General features: G+C 31.2%; 1 non-coding gene and 1 pseudogene across 1 annotated transcript; both read right to left on the bottom strand.

The window, feature by feature from the left end:
- Positions 1-3,057: 3,057 nt before the first annotated feature.
- LOC130934243 (60S ribosomal protein L18-like) lies at positions 3,058-5,669 on the bottom strand (annotated as a pseudogene).
- On the bottom strand, positions 4,832-4,911 carry LOC130938694 (small nucleolar RNA snoR53Y). Its single transcript, XR_009069850.1, has one exon. It is a non-coding gene; the product is annotated as a small nucleolar RNA snoR53Y (small nucleolar RNA).
- Positions 5,670-13,193: the final 7,524 nt, after the last annotated feature.

Here is a 13,193-nt window from a genome sequence, read left to right as displayed (position 1 = left end):
TGAATATTCTGGGTGAGGACGGTTGGTGAATTTCTCTTGTTTGTGGAACCTTCGTGTAAGGACGATGGTGAATCCCACTTACTTAAGTCGGGTTCTGGCAATATAATTAACGCGTGAGCTCATGGCTAGTAGAACAGCCATGCATTATGTGCATCTTATGACATTGTTTGGGTATGCATATTATATTTGGTTTGCCTATGTGAATATTTCTGTTTAACTACTAATTATCATACTTGCTGTTATTGTTCTTGATTATGTTTGAACTTCATTACTTGTGATTGTGACTGGTTAGTTCGGATTATGGTGGTTTGAGTGTTGATTGATTGTGCTTGGGCCGGAGGCCGTGATTGATTTATGTTTAAGGTTTAGCGTAGTATAAAAAATCAAACTGGTTTAGCATAGATTTAATGAACCTATGCTTGGAACATATTGGTCATTCATATAATTTAAGTAACTTTTAAGATTTTTATAATTGAAATATGAATTTGAAGTTTTGGATAATTAAGTGTGGATTTTCGAAATGATTCATAAGACGAGTGATGATCACTGTGGTTGAAAATAACTTTCTTTTCATTTATCTTCTAATGACAATTCTAAAACTCCTCTGGTGAGACCGTGTGGTTAGGTTCTCACCCCTTACAAAATTATCTTTTCAGAAAATGAACAAAGAAACTTATGAAGAGATTACTACATTTTTGGTTATGCGATATTGTTGTATTAACTTAGTTATTATTTTTTCCTCGCCATTATTTTCATTATATTTTTGTAAAGAGGGATAGGAGTCATGATTGTAATGATATGTAATGTTTCTAAGTTACTTGTATAAGGAAATCTTGTTATTATATATATATATATATATATATATATATATATATATATATATATATATATATATATATCATTGGTTTGTATGTATGTATATCTGTAACAAGAAAAAGTATTTCTGATTTTCAACGAAAGTTGATACAGTTTCGAGTTAAAAGCTCCTATTTTATTATTAAATATATGGATATTGTCAATGTCCATCGCTATTACAATGGCGCAACTGAAAGCATATCATTCTAGTAGTATGCTGTTACATTTTAGGGGTGGGGGATTGTAGCGTAGAGGAATGGGGGTGAGAACCAAAGAGAACCTTGACGCGTTCTTTTTCTTAACAACGCAAACGACGTTGCTTTTAAAAAAAACCGATCAGGTCCCGATTTGGTCTGATCAGCTGGTTCCCAACCAATTCAATGATTTTAGCCTGTTTTTACTGTAGCAGTTTTTTATGATGAACCGAACCGTATTACTGTCCGGTTTAAGATTAGACTGGTCAGACCAACTGGTTCGTTCTGGTTTTCAGAAAGGAAAACGACAAAACTTTCAAAGGAGAGGGCGAGAGGAAGGTGCCTGCGCACGCACCGAATGACTAGATCTTTACGCTCTTAATTCCTTCATGTATCACCATTTGCTTAAGAAAAATAACAATCACTACTCTTTTTATATTTATTTTTATCTTAATTGATATTAATTAGTTTTTTTAATTTTTACTGTTCTTTGTAGGTCGAATGAATTCCCACTTGTTATATATTTTTGCATTTGAAATCCGTTAAATGTATAAAAACTTTAGAACTATTAGTTTCTTTTTCTTTTAATACATTAAGAGTATAAAAAATTTAAGGTGCGTTTTAATTTATATTTATATTTTTTATTTTTATTTTTTGTATTTTGTATTTTTTGAATTTTATGAAAAAATAATAAAAATAATAAATTCTTATATTTTTGTTTCCAATTCCTATTTTTTTGTCATAAAATTCTGAAAACAAAAAATAATAAAAATAAAATAAAAAATAAGAATCTAAACCAAGAGCAATATTAAAGAATCAACAATATAACCATCAATTTTAGCTAAAATACTATAGTGGATAGTTAAACAAACTCAATATAAAATCTACTAAAAATTAGTTTTCATTGGGTTTGAATTTTAAATGTTTTTCTAATTGAATTTAGGATATTTTTATTTTTAAGAATTTTGAATATTTTTTTCTTGTATTGAATATTAACGGTAATATTGAGTTTTAAAAAAGTTTTTCTTTTAATAATTATCCTCTTGAATAATCATATACATTTAAGTCTTTTTGTTAACCAAGTCTAATTAAATTAATCTAACATAATAAAAATTAGTTATAACTAATATTATTCTAAGCCTTATTATTTTACTTAGTTAAATTTGATTCATAAAAAGGCTTGAATATATATTACTACTCTTATCTGTTTTACCTTTTAAATTAATATCTTTAGAACACTTATAGTTACAATCATTCCGCCTATTTATTATTGCCATGCACGTTCAAACGATGGCTAGAGCAGGGTGGTTAGTACTTACTAAAGGATGGTGAGTTTTAACCTGTACCTGGCTAAATGAGATGAATGATACACCTGGTACTTTTTGGATTGTTGTTCCTCCTAAAATATTGACACGTGAAATGTGAGTTGGTGCTCTGACATGGGGTGAGTTACTTTTATGACCAATGAACTGAATTGTAGGTCTTTATGCGACATAGTTACCTTGATCTTGGGTTTATGTTGCAATAGTATAAGTTTGCCATGCTTAAATATAAAATATCTTTTGACATTATTTTTGGGCTTATGTTGTACTAATATAAAGGGCATAGGTTGTTAGATAATAGCAAAAATCTCAAGGAGCAAAAGATTACTTCAACAATTTTTTAGAAATTGGCTAAAAAAACAATTTTTTAGAAAAGCCTACAATGGAGAGTGGATTCTCTCAATTGTTAAAAAAAAAATTAAAAGTGCAAAGTATGATCTCTAATCCTTTGTTGCTCTCTCTCTCATATTTATTCTTAGTTTCACTTATAAAATTAATGGCGAGAGATCACGCTTTACACCCTCAATTGTTAAAAAAAATTGAGAGGATCCATTTTCCCTACAACGGAGGAGGAGAATAGCTTCAGCAAGCAAGAAAGGGAAAGGAGCTTAACCGGGTCGAATTTTGGGTTTTTCGAAGTTGAGCATGGGCTTTTGTTTTATTTGGGGCTGGGCTAGGTTGTCGGTCTACTTCCTGACAAAAAAAAAAAACTGAAGACCAAAAAGAAATTAAAGCCAAGTCGAAAAAGAAAAGAAGAAAAAAAAAGGCCAAGTGAAAAATATATATAAAGTATATCAAAAATAAAATAAAATAAAAAAATATAAAAAAATTTTATCCCCAATAAATAAATGTTATGTTAAAACTCTCATTTGGTCTAAGTCGCTTTCAGTGAGTGAGATGCAGCGAGTTCAAGAAAAATCACTAGAAGAAAATAGCTCTATTGCCACGCTTTAAAAACGTGGCAAAAAGTTGAAAAAAGCGTGGTGATTAATTTTTGCCTTGCTTTTTTTGAGCTACCGGCACTCTTTTGAAAGGGTCACATCTGTAAGGGTGCCAATTGTTCTATCTCAACGCTTCTTTTTGCCACGCTTTTACAGATTGGCACGCTTAAACTGTGTCCATATGTAAGAAATATGGCCACGTTTTAAAAGCATGCCTATATGTGAGATATGGCCACGATTTGGCCACGTTTTTGAAGCATGCCAATAAAGAGAGATATGGCCATGCTTTCAATGCTTGGCAATAGAGAGAGATATGACCACGATTTTAAAGTGTGGCAATAGCGAGAGATACGGCCATGCTTTTAAAGCATGGCAATAGCCTTGTCAAATTAAAATAAAAAATCATTTTTCTGATTTTACCTTCTTTCGTGCATAATATAAATTTTCCATCCTTTTTTATTACCAAACCTATAAATATTGTATGCAATTTTTGTTACAAGACAAATCAAACAGTAATTAGTGACATATATAATTTTTGCTATAATTATTTTATACATTAAAAAATTAATACTCAAATATAAAATAAATCTCGAGTTCAAAAACTCTGATTTCTCAACAAGCTTCTCAAACTTCCTTCCCTTAGATCGTACATAAGGCTTGGTATGGCTATGAGGAACACCAGGAGCAGGACCAAAGTGTTTATAGCTGCCCTGGAATTCTTTGGGCCTCTAAGAAGGACCTACATTCATACAACAATATATAAACCAAATTAACCATCTAAAAACTGATCACTTTAACATTTCCAAACTTAACCTATCATAATGCATATTACCATTATAATTCACAAACAAATATATACTTGGTTTCATATGATTCATTCAATCAAACGGTATAAATATTGTTTGAACCAGTCTAGCTCAAATATCCATTGATAAGTTTATATGTCATAGTCATAGACATCATTTGAAACTAGTAAGTGTATTATATATCTAATCTATACATACCGTGTTCTATCCGAGAGGTGCCCTAAGTGCAAGCTGATCAAATGTCAAGCATTCACCACCAGCCTTCTCTATTCTAGCACGTGCAGTCTTTGTAAACCTGAGTGCAGTAACCTTCAATGCAGGAACTTCAAATGCTCTGATATCGTTGGTTACAATTCCCACTACCACGACAATTTTACCTTCCAGCATAAAAAAACAAACATCCATTGGAGAGTATAAGTACTCAAAACTTAAAAGGATTCCTATCTTACCTCTGAGAAAGATAAGAGAGGGAAAAACAAACCTTGCTCTTCATGAACTTAATCAAACGTGACAAAGAAAATGGAGGCTAGTTAACCTTGCTCATGAACAAGCGCTTCAGTATCACGGCATTGAAATTGCTGCCGGTCCTCCTCACAAGGAAGCGGTCAAGCTAATCTTGTCACACCAAATCAAAACCGTCCAAATACATACTTTGATAAAGAACAAATAAATCTCTAAAACAGATCAAAATTTGCACAATTTATAGTTAAAGGAGTTCCCTCAGTATAATAAAAGGAATAATCAAATGTTATTCAGCATTAGCATGGTAAAGAATAACAGCACCATTGGGAACCTTGCGAATTATAAGCACTAAAGTATTACTGAAAAGCATAAATCATAACGTTATTATTCAAAACATTATTAATCAGAATTTGGTACATATTAGAGCATATGTTTGTTTTAGATCCTAATCTACAATCCAGAAATTAATGACTAATAATGAGCTAAAATGGACACCAGAAATTATGCATAGCAAATATAAGAACTCCTTGGGTGCAGTGTAGCAAACATCCACATGATTAAATCGTCTCAAAGAAGAAAAAAATTAACTATATGATAAAAGTTTATCCAAGCAAGGAACACAAGCAGGGATTTATGGTTTTTAATAATTTTTAAATGATTACAAGCTCTGTTCAAATCAAACACATAGCAGCGCAAATGAAACAACCCACTTTCCCCAACAATGCCTAAGAATTAGCAAAGTTTAAGTATAAATGAACAAAAGTCTCTACCTGAAAATGCACAATTATGAATTTTACAAACCTTGTGTTGAACTGGAAGTCATAGAAGGCCTTCCCCTTCTGCACTTCCAAACACTCCTGCCAAATAAATAAATAAACAGAAAGTTTAGAAAAGAATTAGAATTAGTATTCATAATTTCATCTGAATTAGAAGTGAAAGCGTGAAGCGATTGAGGCATTCACCTTGTCCAGATCATTGTGAGAATGCAAGAGGTTCTCGTAGTTCTTGTACTGCTTCAATTGAGTCTCGCAGTACTTCTGTAGCTGTAGTTAAGCTTCTCCCATGGAATTCCTTGTATATCTTTCCCATGGAGCTTCAGCACAGCCACACGCAGGAGGAGACAAAGACCGGCAATACAGGAAAAGAAATAGAGCGTTACGGGTTTCAGCCATGGAGGAAGGAGCAACTTTTGAGGGCTTACGAGAGAATGAGCACGATGGAGGCTTTGAGACGGAGGGAGCGCCGACGGAGGGAGCAGGGTTAGGGTTGGAGGTGCGATATGATTAAAAAGCTCTGGGACGATGAAGAATAATGAAAAACATTTAAGTGTAGGTGTTAACAGTGAAGTGTTTTTGCTCAGTATATTAAAGATACCTATTGGCACGCTTTACAATTGTCAAGTATGCCTACTCTATTGGCACGCTTATAAAGCGTGCCTATTGCTATCTATGGCTATGCTTTTAAAGCGTGGCACAAAAAAATGTGGTCAAATTTTTAATCAATTTGTCATTCTCATAAAAGCGTGGCCACTGACCAATGCGTGGCAATAAAAAGCGTGACCAAATCTTTAATCAGTTTCCACCCTCATAAAAGTGTGGCCATTGACCCATTTTGCCACGCTTTTCAAGCGTAATAAGAAAAAATATGGGCAAATCTCTAATCAATCGCTACATTCATAAAAGCGTGGCAATTGACCTCTTTTGGCCACGCTTTTAAAACATAACAAAAAAGCGTAGCTACGGGCCTTTTTTCTTTTAGTAAACAGAGTAACTATTTTACTTAATCATTAGTTTCAGTTTCCCTAGAGTTTCACAAGCTTCATTAATAGTTACATTAAACGCTCAAAGCAAAATAGCAATCTTCTGGGACTTTTTGGGGTCAAGCACCCTATAAAAATATCATTGTAAAACTTATATGTATAATTTATGAGAATATTATTGTAATACTTATATATTTAAAAATTAAAAGATTCTTGTTCTAATCCATATGCACATGCATATGGTTATAATAAGAACTTATATTTACACATGAAGTATTTGCTGGAAATTGTAGCATCAATAATAAAAACTTGTATACATTTTGAGCAGCTTCATGCATGCACTTCATGTTCATTAATTTCTTTTATTGTCAACGGTTTCATGTTATTATTTTGCTTTAGTTTCTTATACGTGTTCGGCTTGTTCAAAGCAAAATGATGTACATGACCCAAAAAAAACACAAAATGATTCATTAATGGATTATTGTAGGCCCATCTGCTCAGCACGGGACTTTTATGAAAATATTTATTTTTTTAAAAGACTATTAAACAATTTTGAACAATGAGGTCTTTATGAATTTCATGCAAAAACCGGTCAACAAAATACTAATTTGTGTCAAAAGTACTGGATGCATCATTCACCTCATTTAGTCAGGTAAAGGTTAAAACTCACCACTAGAATTGCTTATATATAATGTCTTGCAACATTCCAATTGAGGGCGGCGTTGGGTCATTTTTCATTTCCACTTACTACTGCACCTTTAATTTAAATTTCAAAAAGAAAAAGGTTTCTTTTGTTTATACACTAATGGTAGTAAGCTCTTGAAACTTTGGGAAATTGTCTGAGTGTACCACAGTTCCATTTGTATGATTAAGGCATTACTTTTGCATCCAAAAGTTATGCAGACAGGATTGTCTTCTCGCCTAGGTAGTAGTGACGCGTGACCCACGTTGTGATTTCAAGTTTTTTGTGTATAAAGTCTATGGGGGTTACAACTCAACTTTCAAACTCTAATTTCTATTTTGTTGGGACCTCGGAGGAGTTTGAGTTTTGATGTACCAGTGTCACCGCACGCTTGCACTAAATCCAAACGAACTCAAATTTACCCTCAGCTTCATTCTTTCCAACACTATAAATTCTGTCAATTTTTCCATATTCTTCTCCTAAAACAAATATAGACTAAATACCCAATTTAATTTTTGACGATTATTTCTAAAGACAAAGTATTTTTTGATAAAAAAAATGATTAATTTGATCGTTGTCTTTTTGATAAAAAAAAATGATCAATCTGATCTTTGTCTCTTAATCTAATAGGACAAAGCAATTTTTTCCGTATTTCTGCTGTTAACTTATAACAAAAATAACTTAAGTAGCACGTTTGGATAATGAGCTGGCACATTAATTACCATATTTTTATTGCCAGATTTATTAGAGACCTTTTTATTTATAAATTTAAATTGATCAGAAATTTATTTGTCCCTTTTCATTCTAACAGAATAATATAGTCTTGAAGTCAAATTAATTAAGAACTTATTTGTCAGAAATCTATTTATTCTAAAAAAAATTTTGATACAATAATTTTTTCAAATTAATTTTTTATTATTATGAGACTCATTATATTAATATCTTTTCAATAAATTATTAAATGTCCAGTATAGTAAGTATAAATTAATTAATAAATTATTTAAATTTAAAATATAATTTATTATGAAACTAAGTAAATAATTCTAAATGTAATTTTTATATATAAATAAAAAATTATGCAAATAAGAACAACAAATATTAATAAAAATTAAAAGATAATTTAAAAATTGTTAGTGACCATATTATTTGACATACATATATATATATATATATATATATATATATATATATATATATATATATATATATATATATATATATATATATAATATAAGTTATATTATGCATAGTAGGTTTTTGAACATTATATACAATCATATATAATAATTTAAATTGAAATAATATCTATAAATTTATATATGTAAATATCATCTTATTGTTAAAAATTGACTAACTTTTTTAAAATATGTGCTAGTTAATTTTGTTGACTTGATGTCACTTCTCATGATCTTTTTATGGTATAATTATTTGAGTTTTTTACATAAAAATTAATAATTAAAAAATATTATTTTATTTTTTAAACATTAAAAATGTTACTTGTTTAATATCTAATAATTCTCTCATGTATCAATTATTATTATGAAATTATGTTAAAAGAGTACAAGAGACTTCAGATTCTAATTACAATTCCATAATACTAGTAGTATATTACTAATTTACAGAGTTGTTTTTTTTATTTATATTACAAATTTATTAGTTGTAGTTCAATTTTTACTAGGGTTCCTTATTTTTAATTGCACAATTTTTTATTTATATATTTAAAAATTGCACTTAGAATTATTTGTCTGGTTTCATAATAAATTATATTTTAAATTTAAATAATTTATTAATTAATTTATATTTATTATACTGTATATTTAATAATTTATTAAAAAAATATTGATATAATAAATATAAAAACAATAAAAATTTAATTTAAAAAATTATTATATCAAAAATTTTTTAGGATAAATAGGTCTCTGACAAACAAGCCTCTAACTAATTTAACCTCAAAATAACGTCGTTTTGTCAAAGTGAATATGGATAAATAGGTCTTTGACTAATTCGAATTTAGGAACAAATAGGCCCCTAATCAATTTGAGTGACAGTATAACACTGAATGTGCCAACTCATCACCCAAATATGCTACATAAGTAATTTTCGTTGCAAGTTAATGACAGAAATGATAGAGGGATCGCATTGTCCCATTAGGTTAAGGGACATGAACTAGATTTATCTCTTTTTTTTTGGTCAAAGAGTGCTTTATCTTTTGAAGTAATTGTCAGAGACTAGATTGAGTGTTTACTCACAAATATAGTATTTATTAGAAAATTATAGAGTAAATGTTATTTGCAATCCCTCACCATTTGCACCATGAACAAAGCATCCTTATAAAATTTGAAAATCTCTTATTTCAGTCTCTAACTATCCTAGTAATTGATCTAAGTAGACTCTATAAAAAACTTGTTAATATGTTAAGGTTTCTTAAATTAATAATAAGTGCCATTTAGACTCAATTATTTAGATGAATAAGAGTCGACTAAAAAGTTTCGAATTGTAGAAAAAAGGTTTATCTTTCAAATAGATGATCTGAGATAAAAAAAAATATTTATTCAATATTATATGAACGAAATGAAATTGTCCTTATTTTGATAATGGTAGAAGACTATTACTACTTATAAGATTATGCATCTTCTAATTGATATATGTCTTCATACAATCCATATTTAGCTACAGGCTAAATGATTTGTTAGAAAATTAAATCAAGAATATTCAAAAAAGTAGTATAACTAAAATATACTAGAATATTGAAGAAGTTCAAAATCAAATTGAATTGGAATTGAATACAAGTTGCACTCATTACCTCCATACTAAAAAAATCATGAATTTTATTGGAAGCTTTAAGATTGATGACTAAGCTTAAAAAATTTTCAAGATGTGTTAGAAATTACAAGAAAAAGTTACTTATTTGAATAGCCAAAGTAAGAAGAAAAGTTGGATAAGTATGTGTATTAAGAAGATAGTAGAATCATGAATTTTTAGTATGAAACTTTGCCTATATAAAGGCACATATGGCTTATGTATTGAGTGTGTTCCAAATAATAAAATTGTGTTATGAGAATTGAGAGGTGCTCCTTTGTTTTATTGGTGTTAGTGAGTTTGAGAGATGAAAAATATGATAGCGTTATTTATGTAAGTGAGTGATTTTGGGGCCAATTAATTCTGGGTATTATACTTTCATTTGGTATCAGAGTTGGTTAATCCAGCACCTGGTGTTTGAGAGTTTGTGAGGTGTGAGAGAGTTCTCGCATAATTATTCGTTTGTAGAGTCAGTATGACAAACACTTTTAATATTCTGTGGTCCGGTCCCAAGTTAGATGGAAAACTTGATTATAGTTATTGGGAGACTTTGATGTGTACCCATTTGAAGGCCCAAAACCTGTTGAATTTCATTGAATCGGGTTTGCAAGAAGGAGCAGATGCTGCCCAACAGAGAAGAGATCAATTGGCATTATTTCAAATTCATCAAGGTATAGATTATACAGTGTTTGGAAAAATAGCAAATTTCAAAAGTACAAAAGAAGCATGGAACACGTTGAAGCTGTCATATAAAGGTGTAGAAAAAGCTCAGAAAGCAAAGCTACAGTCTTCCAGAAGAGAGTATGAAAGGTATGAGATGTCTAGCTCAGAAATCATTGAGCAATATTTTACTCGTGTTATAGACCTTATTAATAAGATGAGTCTATAGAGAAGATATACCCGATACCAAACTGGTGGAGAAAATTCATCGCACCATGCCGATGAAGTATGACCATGTGGTGACTACGATACTAGAGTCCCACGATATGGATACCATGATGATTGCAGAGTTGCAAGGAACCATGGAAAGCCACATCAATAGAATACTGGAGAAGTCAGAAAAATCAACCGAGGAGACCCTAAAAAGCCGAGTGAATTTAAGCAATTTTGCAGAATCAAGCCGTACACAAGAAGGACGAGGTCGTGGTTTTAATCTTCAAAATAGAGGTAGAAGAAGTTTCAGAGGTAGAGTTCATGGCAATTACAACCAAGGAAGTTATAATAATTTTACACTACCTAATCAAGGAAGAGGTGGAACGAATTTCAGGCATGTCAACCGAGGAAGAGGCCGAGGCAATTTTTATCAAGAAAGAACTAATTTTAACTATTTTCATTGTGAAAAGTATGGACACAAAGTAGCAGATTACAGATTCAAAATGGTGAATAACAATCAAGCACACGTTGCAGAAAATCAGCATCAAAATATTGATGATAATCCGGGTACTCAAACTTTATTTTTTACAAGTAATTCATGTGATGAAGATGAAAATATATGGTACTTGGATAATGCTTGCAGTAATCATATGTCTGGTAGAAAGGAGTTATTTTCTTCTTTAGATGATTCAGTTAAACTATTATTGAAGTTTGGTAACAGAACAAAGATCCCTATTGAAGGAAAAGGGCACATACCAATTAGATTGCAGGATGGCTCTCTGAGTTATATTTCTGATATTTTTATGCTCCTGAACTTGATTACAATTTACTGAGTATGGGATAATTATCTGAGAAAGGATATAAGATGATAACTTATCATGGATATTGCACTATGTTTGACAACAACAGAAGGTTCATAGATAAAGCAAAGATGACTTCAAACAGAATGTTTCCGTTAAAAATTCAACATGTTAATCCCTCTTGCATGAGTTCTCTGATACTTGATGATAACTAGTTGTGTCATATGCGATTTGGGCTTTTTTATTTTTCTGGCCTCAACTACCTGTCAAGAAAAAGACTTGTTTTTGGTCTACCACGGATTCATAGTCCCAATTGTGTTTATGAAATTCGTCAATTCGGAAAGAAGAACAGAGATCCATTCCCTACAGGAAAGTCATGGAGAGCCAGAATATTACTTGAAATTATGCATTCAGATCTCTGTTCTGTTGAAGTTCCAAGCAACAGTGGTAGCAGACATTTTATCACTTTTATTGATGATTTTAGTAGATATACATAGGTATACTTTCTGAGGCAGAAATCATAAGCACGTGATGTCTTTAAGACATTCAAGGCATTTGTCGAAAAATAAAGTGGCTGTAAAATCAAAATTCTCAGAACAGACAGAGAAACAGAATATCTTGCGTATTTAGAATACTTTAAGCAACATGGAATTTAACATAAACTAACAACTAGATATACTCCTCAACAAAATGGAGTTGCTGAAAGAAAGAATAGAATCATCATGGATATGGTCAGATGTATGCTCAAGTCAAAACAAATGCCTAAAGAGTTTTGGGCAGAAGCAGTCGCAACAGCAGTTAATATTTTAAACAAATGTCCAACAAAGAGTGTTCAAGATAAAACTCCAGAAGAAGCTTGGAGTGGAAAGCAGCCTTCCATTCATCATTTCAGAGTCTTTGGGTGCATCGCTTACACCCACGTACTAGATCAATTAAGGAAGAAGTTAGATGACAAAGGCGAGAAGTGTATCTTTATCGGCTATAGCACATACTCAAAAGCATACAAGTTGTATAATCCAGTATCAAAGAAAGTGATCATTAGCAGAGACGCGACGTTTGAGGAGAAAGACATGTGGGACTAGAACACAAAGACAGAAAAGCATCTGACTATAATTCCAAATACATGTGATGAAGTAGAAGAAAGGAAACCTAACACAACCGAATAATCAAAATCATCTAGATAGAAGACTTCAAAGAGATCGGAGACTACCTGATGAAGTGGGTTTACAAGACTAAGTACAAACCCAGTGGTGAAGTTGATCGTTTCAAAGCAAGATTAGTTGCAAAGTGATACAAACAAAAACCAGGTATCAACTACTTTGAAGTATTTACTCCAGTTGCTAGATTAGACACTATTCGTATGATTATTTCTCTCTCGACTCAAAATAAGTGGAAGATACATCAGATGGATGTTAAGTCAACATTTCTAAATGGCACTTTAGAAGAAGAAGTGTACGTTGAGCAACCTGCATGATATGAAGTTTTTAGAGAAAAAGATAAAGTTTACAAACTGAAGAAAGCTTTGTACGGGCTAAAGCAAGCACCAAAAGTGTGGTACAAGAAGATTGATTCTTATTTCATTGAGAATGGTTTCAGAAGATGTCCGTTTGAGCATACTCTTTATATCAACTTCATTGAACCTGGAGATATCTTAATTGTGTGTCTTTATATTGACGATTTGATCTTTACTGGCAACAATT

This window comes from Arachis stenosperma, chromosome 6, assembly GCF_014773155.1.
Source record: "Arachis stenosperma cultivar V10309 chromosome 6, arast.V10309.gnm1.PFL2, whole genome shotgun sequence".
In the NCBI taxonomy this organism is placed as follows: Eukaryota; Viridiplantae; Streptophyta; class Magnoliopsida; order Fabales; family Fabaceae; genus Arachis; species Arachis stenosperma.
Note: the sequence above shows the minus strand (reverse complement) of the source record. Positions and strands in the feature narration are given on the sequence as shown.